The 12,749-nt window shown below is 43.5% G+C and overlaps 1 protein-coding gene across 14 annotated transcripts in view; it reads left to right on the forward strand.

The window, feature by feature from the left end:
• The window catches only part of MICAL2 (microtubule associated monooxygenase, calponin and LIM domain containing 2), a 163,971-nt gene that overhangs the window by 38,366 nt on the left and 112,856 nt on the right, over positions 1-12,749 (forward strand). For 5 of the 14 annotated variants that reach the window (XM_040559325.1, XM_040559328.1, XM_040559326.1 and 2 more), the window contains exon 1: positions 1,599-1,703. The exons of 1 other annotated variant lie outside the window; for it this stretch is intronic. The gene's annotated coding sequence lies outside the window, so the exon portion shown is untranslated. Of the gene's footprint in view, positions 1-1,589; positions 1,733-12,749 lie in introns of those variants that run through there. 8 more of the 14 variants (XM_040559322.1, XM_040559329.1, XM_040559333.1 and 5 more) reach the window with 4 other exon arrangements.

Below are 12,749 nucleotides of genomic sequence, written 5' to 3' on the forward strand. Positions count from 1 at the left end.
GGTCCCTGGTAGTCTTTCTGCAGCCCTTGACATGCCTTGACATGCCTCCGTTTTCACAGGGAGTGCTTTAAAATTCCAGAAGGATTTGGCAGGGGAGGGTTATCTTTTTAGAGACTTACTAACTTTTTCTGAGAGGAGCGAAGGGAAGAGGACACCTGGTAAAGTTGTAAGCATCTTTCCTAACTAAGAAGGAGCATCTTTCCTAAAGGAGGGAGTTTGGGAATATTGCCCAGGAAAGGTTCAATTAATTTTGTCTTTGTATTTTCTGGGCCATCTGTGGAGGAATCTTGCCTTCATGGGACTTTCAATGCTGGACTGAAACTAGCAAAACTTTGTTCAATCACATTGATATTATTTCTTTACTATGCACTTGCCCCTTTGCTAACTCCAGATTACTTTTGCTAAGAGAGTTTTCTCATTCCTTGTTCTTGTGTTCCTCAAGGCTGCATTATCTTTTTGATAGTAGGAAAATGGTATGCGCCTTTTTTTTTATTCTAGCTTTTATCACTTTGAGGAAAAAAGTACTCTTACTCTCCCAAAGTTAAGTAAGCAGATAAACATACTGTAACTCAAAAGTTAATGACCAAATAAAAGTTAGGTTCAGCTAAGCAAGACCCAAGAAGCTAGAAGACAAATTTCGACCCAGATGAGAGGTATTGTCCGCAATTAAATGTGGACAATTGTTGACAAATTATTGTTGTTGACGTTGACAAATTTCAGAGAAGTGGTGAAATGCTTGGCTCCTTAGAGACTGTGTTACATTCAGCTGCGTGTGGATAAGTAGAGCTGCATTCACACTTGCTTTCTCTCCATGCTATACAAAGCAGCTTTAAATTTGGCTCAGAGCAGACAAATGTGAAAAAGGTCAGGTAGCTCATGGCATGGGAGACAAGGGTCCTGCTCCCACAGGCTTCTTCAAGGTCACTTAAGGTACAGTGTGTGTGGCACATGTCAAAATATTTCTGACTGTTTTCAGTCACTTAAAGAAATGGTAGGCCTGCTGAGGTTTTTAAAGTGTTAGGTTAGTAGATACGTAGATACCAGATGCTTTGGCCGCAGAGCATTTTATCTTCCTGTTGCAGCAGTTCAAGTGAGTGCTACTTGTTTGTGTTCTTTCTTTTTCGTAAAACCTCGCCTCCACCATCAGCAAGGTGTTGTTGCTAATGAAAGTCAAGCAATGTAGTGCAAGCACAGCTCTGTTACCGTTCTTGAACTTTCTTCCCAGTAGCCTTCTACTTACTCGCTGCCCTAACCTTTCTGCGTACACGACAACTCTCAGCTTCCCCAAATACCCCACCTAAGCCAGCCGAAGCCGTGTCCGCGTTGCCCGTTTCGCTCCGTGACAGACGCGGTGACGGACGAGCCGCTGCGCGGTGCTGCGCAGGTGGCGGCCTCGCCGATGCCTCTGAGGGGATCCGCGGGCGGCAGCGCCGCCGGGGGAGCTCCCGGGAGCACCGGCAGGACCCACCCCATCCCCGTGCCCCCCCCAGGCCGCGAGGGGGCGCAGAGAAGAGCGGCTCGGCGGGGCCGCGCACCTTGCTGCCAGCCCCCGGGCGCCAGGCGGTGGCTCGCATGGGGCTGGGGCAGCCGGGCTGCCCGCCCCGGCCCGCCCCGGCCGCCGGCCCCGCCCCGAGCAGCGCCGTGCCCAGCCGCGCCGTGCCGAGCCGCGGGCAGCATGCGGAGCGCCGCTGTCGCCGCCACCGGTAGGGTCGCGCTGCTGCGGGCGGAGCAGGTGCGGCGGGAGCGGGGCTGGGGTCGGGGCCGTCCCGGTCCCGTCCCGTCCCGGTCCCTGTCCGTGTCCCTGTCCCTTGGCGGGGGCTGTGGGCGAGGGCGGCGCTGGGCGGGCCGGGGCCGCTGTGCTCCCTGACCGGGGCCGCGGCGCTTCCCCGGCGGTGCCGGCCCGGGGCCGTGGCCAGGCGGGGGGCTTAGGGCGAGGTAGGAAAAGGAGCGAGAGCCCTCGGCTTCGAGAGTCCCTGCTAGCGCCCCGAGAGAACGCCCTGCAACACCGAAGGGGGCCATTAGGTCGGACGCGTCTTAATGAGCGTGTTAATGAGCGTGACACCCTGCTCTGCTCACCTTCCGGGCTAATTGAACGTGGCATCTGCTGGGCTTTTGTTTGTGCTTTGAAGTATGTCTTAATCTACGAGACTAATTGTCTTGTCGTGTTCGCTCTGGTTTTTTGTGTGTAAGTTCAACATGTGACTTGAATGCAGATAGCTGGCAAAGGGTTGGTTTGAAGACTGGCGAGTGTAGATTTATTTGCCCCTAGGCTTACACGGTTGAACGAGTATCAAAAAGTTTTCAGTTCTCTCTTTAACTAGCTTATCGGGAAAGATCTGGAGGTCTCTGCCGACTTTAAAAACCGTTTACAATTGGCAACCTTGCTGGCACTTTCAGCCAAAATGTGATCCGAGCATGGAAACCGAACTGCATTCTTGCATCTAAAGATGGTCCCTGCAGGTCAAAACTGAGGCATGTTGGCATGGCCAGGAAACTTCATATAAGCAGATTTTTTTCTTTTAATTTCCCTTTTTTTCTTTTCTCTCTAAAGACTCCAGATCTTGTAATAAGGCAGAGCACAGTAGTCTCCTGCTGCCATGCCCAGCTGGGGTGTAGCTGCCCCCTTTCTGGCTCTGCTGTTGGTTTTGAGGAAGTTCTTAATCTCACTATGTGACTCAGTGTCCTAATCTTTAAACTGGCCTAATAGGACTTGTCACACTTGCCTCCCAGGGATATTAACATCTAATTGGTGTTCACGAAGTACCCTCATCTGGGAGAAAAGAGGGCATCTTGCTTCCCTCATTTCGCCATTCTGTGTTGGTTGCTAAACATATTACATGGGTGGAAAACAGATTATCCAACGACCAAACTGGAATTCATGTCTCTTATCATTTACACAAGCACTCTAAGTGTTTGTCCGTGTATGATTACTTTGAAGGATCTGGCTATTTCACTAAACACAACAGTTTTTATCATTTCCAGAGAACGGATTGTATGGAAACTTCAGTTGTAAAGAATTGTACTGAAGTATCAGCAAACTTCTCTCCTGGCTCTGGAGATAGCATATATTTTTTTTTTCTCTGCATGTTATGAGGCTAGTTAAAGCTTTGAGAATTGAAATTATACTCACTCACTTCACCCTCCATGTATCCTTGATCTGAGTCTTACTTAGACCGAATCTTATGTTCCGTCTTGTTTTTCGTCATGTTTCACTTCTTTAAAATCTGAAAAAAATGTACAATAATTTTACCATTCTCTGTTTGAAAATAGAAGTTGTCTTTAAAATACAAGTGCTGTTTTTATCTCTGTAACCATTTTACTTGCTGCCCAGAGTAGTAATGAGCCACTTACTCCCCTTACTTGAATCTTACCCCACCTCCTCCTTATCGCTGCTGCCTCCCCCCTTGGGCAGATAGCAGAGCCTGCAGTGGCAGTAATGCAGGGCTGGGGTCACCAGCAGCACATGCCACAGGACGTGAATATTCTCTAAATCAGCTGTTGTGAGTGTCACCTGTGAGTGTTGTGAGTGTGCACCTTTGTGTCGCACAGGTGTAAAGGTCTCTTTTCATCTAAAGCCTCAGGTTTAGAAATTTTGGGGCCTTTTCCTGCATCTTCTTCACACAGCAAGACTGCGTGCTGTCAGGCTGTTATATGACATTCAGCTGGTGCATTTTATTCAGTCCTGCTTTTTAGCAAAACATGTATTATCCCCCACATTAAATAAACTTATCGAGTTAATACCTGATGAATAAATAAAAGCTTTAAAATGCTGCTTGATATTGGCTGCTGCTCTTGTCTTCGTATTACTTGAAGAAGGTATTGAAGGTGCGGCTTATAATGTGCAGCTGAGAAATGAAATTCCAGTGGAAAACTGAAGGATGCTGCAGTCAAATTCCTCTTGCCATATGGCCAGCAGCAAGTGGCCTGACTTCTGGTTTATCTGTGAAAGTGGACAAGTTCTTTACTGGCTTGTTAAGTGCTCAGAAATGAGAAGTCACCTCTGTTTTAAACTGAATTTTTTTTTTTTTTTTAATTGTCTTACTGTTGCCCTAAAGATGTACAGCAGTGTGGTAAGCTCAGTGCTGGGTGGTGGTTGCACTGCTGTTTGTGAGGAGTTCAGATTTCCTTCGGTTTTGTCAAGGATCTAGAAGTAGGTATTGCCTAAAAAGATTTTATTTTTCTAAGGTACTCTGAAGCAGAGTTTTTCTTGTCTGGTGTCCATGCCCCATTCCTTGTGGAGATCAGAGAGGCTATTTTTTGGCTGGATGTTCTTTAAGTGTAAGAAACCATAAAATGAGAGGTGATTGCTATCCAGTTTCTCTGCGAATATGCTCTAAGTCTTTCACCTCTTTTAGCATGTACCTTGCATCTGCTCCAGCTGTCTCCCTGCTCTGGTATTTTATAATTAGTATCTTGAAAACTCAAGGGAAAACTTTCAAATGCTATATATTTCCCTCTGGGACTCTTTCACGTGGCTGTAACATTTGCTGTGAGTCCTTGGGAACGTGTATCTGTTCCTCAGGAGTCCTTCCTCTGTCTGATTCCCCTGGTGTCAGCAGGAAAACTGGCTTTCTAGTGGAAGAGGCTTTGTTTCTGAGGAGCATGATGCATTTTGTTTCCCTTAAAAATGGTATCATTGTCAGGTGACTGAAATTGAGGTCTGCCTTCCCGTATGGTACTTCTGTTTTCTCAGCTTGCTTGTGTCTTGCATCCAGGGTGAGTGAGCTACAGGAAGGCTGAGGGGTTGCTCCGTGTCTGTACAGGCAGCCTGGCACGCATATATATGTATAATACACGTGTACTTGTATAATATACATTTACAGCATATGTGAGCGAATTGTTTCTTTGATGCAGCTTTTCAAGCTTTTTTTTTTGAAGAGTCCTCGTGTACTTGCCATGAATTTGAAAAATGCAGCCTCTGCTCTGCGTCTGGCACCCTGGCTGCTAAGGGAGGGCATGCTGTTTGGTTTGCTTGTCACTAGGACCAGTTTTAGAGGTGTTTATGCTGCTAGATTGACTCCTTCAGAAGTGGTATTAGTAGTTCGGGGTATTCCAGCACCATACACTAGCCTGTTTCCAGAAAATAGAGATACTCTGAATTAAGGCTGTTAAGCATCCACTGGTTCAGTGACTGCAGATACCCAGTTAATATTGTATTGTGACACATTCTGGAAATTGCTGGGTTTATTTTTGACGTGGAGGAGATGACTAAGAATAATTCTTTCATCTATGCATAGTTGCATTTACAAGCAAGTGAAAACATCCCTAAAATGATCTTTAGTCATATTTAGACTCTTAGTTCCATGAAAGGAAAAAAAATCTGCCTTGGGTTTAAATCTGAGCTGTGTATGCTATCAAGCCCTTTTCCTGCTCCAGACTGCTGTTCAGTGAGGGATTTTGTTTTGTTTTCTCCTCTAAATGTTCTGGGGTAATCTAATGTGTGAGGCAGGGGGAGGAAGCCCAGTTCCTTGTCAGAAAGGTGGATCCTACCACAACACAAATTATGATGGACATTACTGCCCTAGCTCATGTTCAGTTCAAGTTCTGATTGTGTTTATTTCAGTGTCCCAGTAACTCAGATGTAACTAGGAGGAAAGTCTGAACTTGTGTTCATTTATTCTTTTTTTTTTTTTCCCCATCTTAGAGATGTAATGGTAAGACCTTGTGAGAAGGGAATCATTCTGAAGACAACCCATGTCTTCAGAGATGACCTGCCTGGCTCTTTGCTACACTTTTCCTACACCTGGAACCTTGCTACGTTTTGTTAATTGGTCTTCAAAAGCTAGCTATTTTGGGTCTGACTCCTTCAGACAGATGGTTTAATTGAATTGTGTTGGGAATATTAGGATTAGATTTAAATTTTTGTTCTTATCACCAACATTAGCATTGGTTTGGACAAATAATGCCAGTGGTTACTTTACTCCCTACATTCAGTCAAGCGGCTTTCACTGATACAGATTTTAAAATGACTCTAAATGTGTGTTACAGAGTTTTGGCTTCTTAAAAAGCAGGTTCTTCGGATCTGTTAGTCCATGGTAAACCCTTCTCAGACCTTTTAAGCTTGCAGCTTATTGCCTGTGTAGACTGCAGTAATGCCTAGGGGAGTGTTGCAGTTTATCCTTCTGTGTAACTGACATAGCCAAGCATCAAAATAGAATTTCCAAAGCCATGTGATTTTTTTTTTTGTTGGGAATACAAGGGTATGTTTTTAACCAACTTTAAATAGTCTTACTGTAATTGTATCACATATCCATAAAATTTGCAGAAGACAGAGGGTTGTTTTTAAGTATTGTGTTACTTTTGAAAGACTGAGTGCATCAAAGTGCTCCTTAGTTTAGGTAACATATTTTGCTGTTGTCTTACTTGAATAGTCAATTCCAGTAACCAGTTGGAAGGTTTTTAAATCTTCTAAGACATTCCTTTGTAATCCACCATCTTCAAATCAAATATGAAGGAGTCCAGCTACAAATCATTAACCATTCAAAAAAAATAATAATAACAAAAGCTGGAGCAGGAGATGCTTGTTTTCCCCCCTATCTTTGAGAAGACTTGTGTTTGGCAGATAGTGAAATTCTTACGGTATCTAAAAGATTGAGTATATTGCAATAACTGTAATCCATGTTACTGGCTGAGGTGAGTCCCATCTGTTAGCAGCGTTAGGGATGTGCAATAGTCTTGTCCTTTAGACCTGTGTGCACAGGGATCAGCACAGATGGATTTAGAGAAACAAATGCAGTCTCTGAAGGCAGTCGCTAAATGCAAGCTAGAAGTTCATCATGCAATGTAATGCAGTCTTTGCTGACACTCTTTTCAGCTGAAAAAAAGCCCCTCTGGTTAAACATTACCCTTAATGAACTTTACAAGATAGTAGGTAGTTTTTGTTTTCTTCTTACTCATGATATCGGCTTCCTTTTGTAGAGGGTCATTTAATGTATCTATTGTATGTGCTTGTTGTCAGGCTTTTTATTATGGATTTTCTTCATGCTGTGTCACCTTGTGCTGAGATGGGGAATAATTTTAAGTTGCAGTCTGAACAGAGTAGGAGATTTGTGAATATATGTGAATGAGTGTTCTCTCAGATCCAAACTCATAGCCTTCTCTCTGTGTTAGGTTTTCCCCTTTCAGAGAGTGCTACGAATTCCTGTGGTTGTCACATGTGCTTTATTGCTATCACTTTAGAAAATTGTTTAGATAATTGCACAGCTGTAGGGATAGCAGATACTGAATTATGGGGCCATTTTTCAGATTTCATGGTGTTGCCTCATAAGATGAATGCAAAACGTAGGCTCCTTCCATTTCTATCTATGGATTAAAAAAAAAAAAAGCAGCTGACACTCCTCTGTTTGGTATTTGTATTCAGAACATTAATGTGGTTGAATGAATATCAGAAATGTGCACGTTTAAGGCTTGGAAACAAGCTCCGTAAATATGAACTATTGGTGCATATTCAAAGCCAATAGTGAGTGTGTGTAACCAAATACCTCTTGCTGTAATTACTCTTTGAAACATTGCCCTTGCACCGAGTCAACATTAGGTGTCCTAGCAAATGCAATAGGAAGAACAAGACTTGTGTAAAGGACTCAGTATGTCCCAATAACGAGCCTATTAAGACAGAAGAAACGTCTTTCTGTTGTTCTGATGGGGATGTATATAAGAGGGGGGAAGGATTAGGGTGGTTGACTTTATTTCCTGGAAATGAATAGCATACGTTTTTCAGTGTATAAAAACGGATATTACTCAGTTTGTGACAGGCTTCCTAGTAAAAGTGTCTTGAAGCGGGGATTGGCTTAAATCTGTTGCTTGCATTCCTGACATACAGTATTATGTGATGCTATCTTGTCACAGAGGCATGCAGTGTGCCATGATGTATAAATAACCCTGTGTGTCAAAGGTAATTTGAGACAATGTGCCAAATATTTAATGAAGTGCTGGGCCTTGTCCTGTGTACCTGGTATATATTTAGGAGTAGGTATCTGAGATGAAACTGCAGCAGTGGGGTGGTGAGTAATATCCCCCACACGTACTGCAGAGCTGCTCTGCACAGCACAGCAAGACACAACGAGTGCTACAGCTCAGCTGCGTTTTGTTTGTGACTTTGATACTTAGATAAGGAGACAGGAAAATAGGTTAATATGCTCTAGGCCAACCTGCCTTTGTGCCTGCTGAGGAGCAGAGAATCACCTTTAATATTCTCTGGGGAGTAATTTTAATGACTACTTCACATCTCAGTTGTGAAGATAAACATGGAATAGCATGCAGAGGGGGGTGGCTTTGTACTGTCAGGAGCACCGCTTCTCCCCTGCAGGTGGACTCAGCAGGATGCTAACAGCAGGCAGTTGGGCACTCTTTGATGCTGAATTATGGTGTCCTGAGCCTGATGGCAGTCCTAAGAGGAAGGGGGCTGTGGGAGATGCAAAGCAGCAGGTGCTGGAATGGGAGAGGGGAGCCGTGGTGTACCCGAGAGCTTGGCAGAGGCCTGGGTGTAGGCAGCAGAGGTGGGTGCTGGCCCCTTGCTTGGACAGAAGGCTGCTGTCAGGGTTTACTTCTGGTCTGGGGATGGAACTCTACAATGGAGAGTTTTCCTCTCTGTATTTATGTTGGAAAGGAGATCTGCAAGGTCTTCAGCTTATACTTGTCTATGTAAAAATGCAAAGTGGAATATTATTTTCTTTGCATTTTCTTTTTTGCTGAGGAAGGAGCTGTGGTTATTTCCTTAATACATGAGTGTAGAGGATCCAGTAATGTTTTTAATGTTTTTCATGACAAATGCAGAAGCTTGGTCATATCTTAAGGCTCTTTTATGCATGCATTTAAGTACACACCACTGAACGTACGTATAGCTGCTTCTTTAGCTACTACCTGACTTAATGATTAGTAACTTGTGTGTAGGAGCATCTTCAATCTCAGTTATGGAGTCAAAATGTTTGTCTCCCATTTACTGTATTCATCATGCATTGGTACGGAACAAAAGGAATTGCACAGCTATTTCAGAGGAGGGTGAGACACCTCTGTGTGTTGTTATGTAAGGTACCTCCAACGTTCAACCTGGCAGCAAAGTACACAAATGAATTAGCACTGTTTGATAGCTTCTTGACTCAGCTTTTTCTAACGGATTTATATGCATCCTTCAGGTGGCGAGGTAAAGCAGGTAGTTCTACAAAACCATGTTGATATGAAACTCTTTTGCTCTTTGAGGTAAAGATGTGGGTTCTTTGACAAGTAAAACATTCAGTGGGAGATGACTGATGTAGACTTAAGAGGATACTTGTGCCTAAGGTGATTCGGCTCATTTGAAACCTCAAGCTAATATAACTACCAATATAATCTGGAAAATAGCTATATAATGATTTAAGTGTCACTGTTAGTTCACTGATTTCTAAGGTAAATAAATGAATGTCATACATAGTGCAGCAGGTCTGCATTTGCATACAAGAAGTAAATATTGGTCTGTGACAAACTTCTCACTCTCCTAGATCACAAAGCCTGTGGATGACTTCTTTTCAGTTTTATTGACTCTACTGAAGTAACGTATGGATAAACAAAGAATGTGAAGACTTTCCTTGTCTATCTACCTACCTGTCTATCCTATAGCCAGTATGTTAACCCCCATGCAAAATTTATTGAAAATGCATGTGAGAAAGAGAGAGTTACTGGAACTTCTACAAAGTAGAGCGGTGGTGGTTGTTTTTTTTCCTATTAAGTTTTCTTAAACATCATTTGCAGTGTTCTGTCTCTTTTCATACAGATGACTTTTTTTGTTGTATTTTAGGGGCGGGGGTGAGATAAGAAGAGATTACCTTTTATTTTCACAGTGGTGGTTGAGTACTGATGTACCAGAATACATGCTTAGTCATATGCTGTGATGCCGATAAGTTTCACCTGGCACGCCCCAGGAGGTGCAGTCCCTCCCCTGTTTTCAGCAGAGCCATCTCTGGTACAACTGTAGGTGACTGCATTCGTTTTATAGCAGTGGCACAGTGTAATGATAACCTTTCCAATGCTAAGGGGTGGTGGAAACAGCTGAACTTTCTTCTTGTAGAACATGTTTAAAAATTTTACTCAAGGTGCTTTGACCTGAAGATTTTCATCAGTGTCAGTTACAGCAGCTGTAGGGACTTTCTGTAAGCAAGGAAGTGGCAGCGAGACTTGCACCAAAGATATTTTTCTTCCACCAAAATTGTATTTTACTTGCTCATTCAGATCTTTTGCCTTTACCTGTTCCTCTTCCCATTATTTTTTTCTCCTCTAAGTCTATATTCTAGATTATATTCCTACCACTTGGGATAAAAATTCCAGCAGTAAAATTTCAGCCTTATGCCATGAGATATGTGGATGAGCAACCTTGTAGGGATCAAAAAATAGTTTGTAGGCAAAAATGTGATGAAATTCATTTGGGAACTCCTGTTATAGCTGTGTTGGTACCTGTTGCTAACAATCTGGGTTTTCTGTGGGGAACTGGAAGCATGCTGGGTTTTTTATGCCTCTTACCACGGGAAGTATTTGTGCCTATTAGGGTATGGCAGGCTGTCAGGGGCTGAGGGACTCCTCTGTAAAGGCAGCACCTGCAAGCACGGTGCACTTCTCCCGCCTGCTAGGGTGTTTTGTAGATCCAGAGAACTGGAGGCAGGTTAGTAGTGGCTGTGCTGAAGGTCCTTGGGTAAGATTGCTGGCCCTGCCTGTTGGGTATGTGCTGTAAGCAGATTTACCAGTCCTCAGACCTGACCTTTTAACCTGCTGGTTAAGACCTTTAATTAATAGACCTTTGCCAGAGTGCTGTGAGACATGGCAGCTCTGGAGCAGCCCTGCCGGTACAGGTCTGCCTTAAGGTAAAGGGGTAATCAAATAAGCGCAGCTGCCCCAGCTGCTGGAAGTTGGGCTGCCGGGGGCCTGCACAAAACTCCTGATTTTAGGAAGAAAGGGTGCTTTTTGCCTGTTTTATGTACTGACCTATGTAGAATACAATCTGATCTGAAAATACCAAGGTGAGTTGTCTGTGCCTTGCTGTACACTGCCAAGATGCCTCGGAGAAATACGTTCTATAGAAGTTGATTCACAATTATTTGATACACTGTATGTTAGGAAGCCAATGAAGTGCCTTCTGCACTTTTTTCCCCCCAATATTCTCTTAGACCAGCTTTATGTATTCAAAGCAGTGTTTCATGTGCACATTCTATGGGCAACAACAGGAGAGACTGTAGTGGCCACTGAAGTAACTTAGCATCTGTAACTTCTTTATAGTTTCCTTTAGTCTCTTTACTTAACGCAAATGTATAGCATCTTAAGCTTATTTTTCCCACTGATACAAATAACTGAAAAGTTCTCTATGTCCATCACAGAAAACTAGGAATAAACTGTTCTGTACAACACTGACTTGCTGCCTTAGGGCATCTGATAAGCAAGGACTTGGTTGTTTTGAATTTTTTCTTGGAGTGCTAGTGCTGCTCCCCCAGAAGCAATGCGCGGGTCACAGCCAGGACTGGTGGTCAGCAACGGGCAGAGATGAGAGAGCCCCAACTATAGGTGATGCGGTGGGAGGACCTTGGGACATATACACCATCGTGCGAAATACGACAAACAAGTTTCCTGAAAGGCTTCACATCATTAGTGACAGCAGGAGCCCTGGGATGTGCACTCACAAGCACTGTAAAATATCCTTGGGTGTGCAGGTATGTAGTTTTAAATGTGGCAGTTAAAGGTAGCAGGTTAATCTGGCTAGAAAGGAGCCAGTTTTCCCTTGATGCAGACGGCAGTATGTCTGATAGACCTCGTCTGAAAGGAACTCCCTGAAGTTGATAGCATCAGTGAAGAATTTGAGCTCAGTCTAGCTTTGATAGAAACCCTCTCTGTCTGAAAACCCTCTCATCCTCCTAGCTGCTGGAAACACCACCAAGGAGGCACTGATGTTCAAAGCCTTTGCTGTGTTAATCTGTGCATAGGGGAGCTGGAGCATTTGAACTTAATGGAGTTGATGCCGATCTGTGCTGGACAGGAAGGAGGGCAAGGGTGAAAACTCGCATGCTATACCTTAAAGAAATGGATTTGTGACTGTTGCAGTCACTTCCTGGCTGCTTTTTGCAAGGTCTTCCGATGTAGAAATGCATTATGGAAGTCTCTTGACTTCTATATAAGCTTTTTTCATACTACTGTGTTTTTCAAATTTTATTTTTCTCCTTTGGCTACTGGTTTGAGAGTTTTTGTTCAGATAGTATTCCGCTGTAGTGTGACTTACATCCAAAAGGAAGCACCGTTCCTTGAACGTACTGCTTTCAGAGCTGATATAAGCTCATTTTAAACTTGTCCTATACTTCTTCCTTACAGATGATTTAATTTGAGGTTTAGCTTGTATGCTTACTCTCTTTTGAGGGGAGTGAGCTCATACTGTGCAAATTATACCATTTGGTCCTGGTGTGCCAACTGCGTGTGCTCCCCCCCTCCCCATGCAGTAAGTGTACAATACCTGAACCAGAATTGTGATCACGTGCCTTTGGGTGCAGTGTATACTGAAAAACCTGTTTTTAACTTCAGTTCAAAACTGAAAGGGGAAATGCTGCAATTTTACATTTCGTCATGGTTCAGCTTTTACTTCAGAGGGCATCTTCACTTTATGCTGTTTATCACTTGCTCATTGCCTTTAGTAATCCAAGTAGCAGTGCCAAGCAACTGTTTGAAACAAAACATTTTGTGTATCTGTGGTGTTTTTTTTTTTTAAAGTCTAAGCCGGAAAGCAAAAAGTGTCTGACAGTACCTCT

Source organism: Cygnus olor, chromosome 5 (assembly GCF_009769625.2).
Source record: "Cygnus olor isolate bCygOlo1 chromosome 5, bCygOlo1.pri.v2, whole genome shotgun sequence".
NCBI lineage: Eukaryota > Metazoa > Chordata > Aves > Anseriformes > Anatidae > Cygnus > Cygnus olor.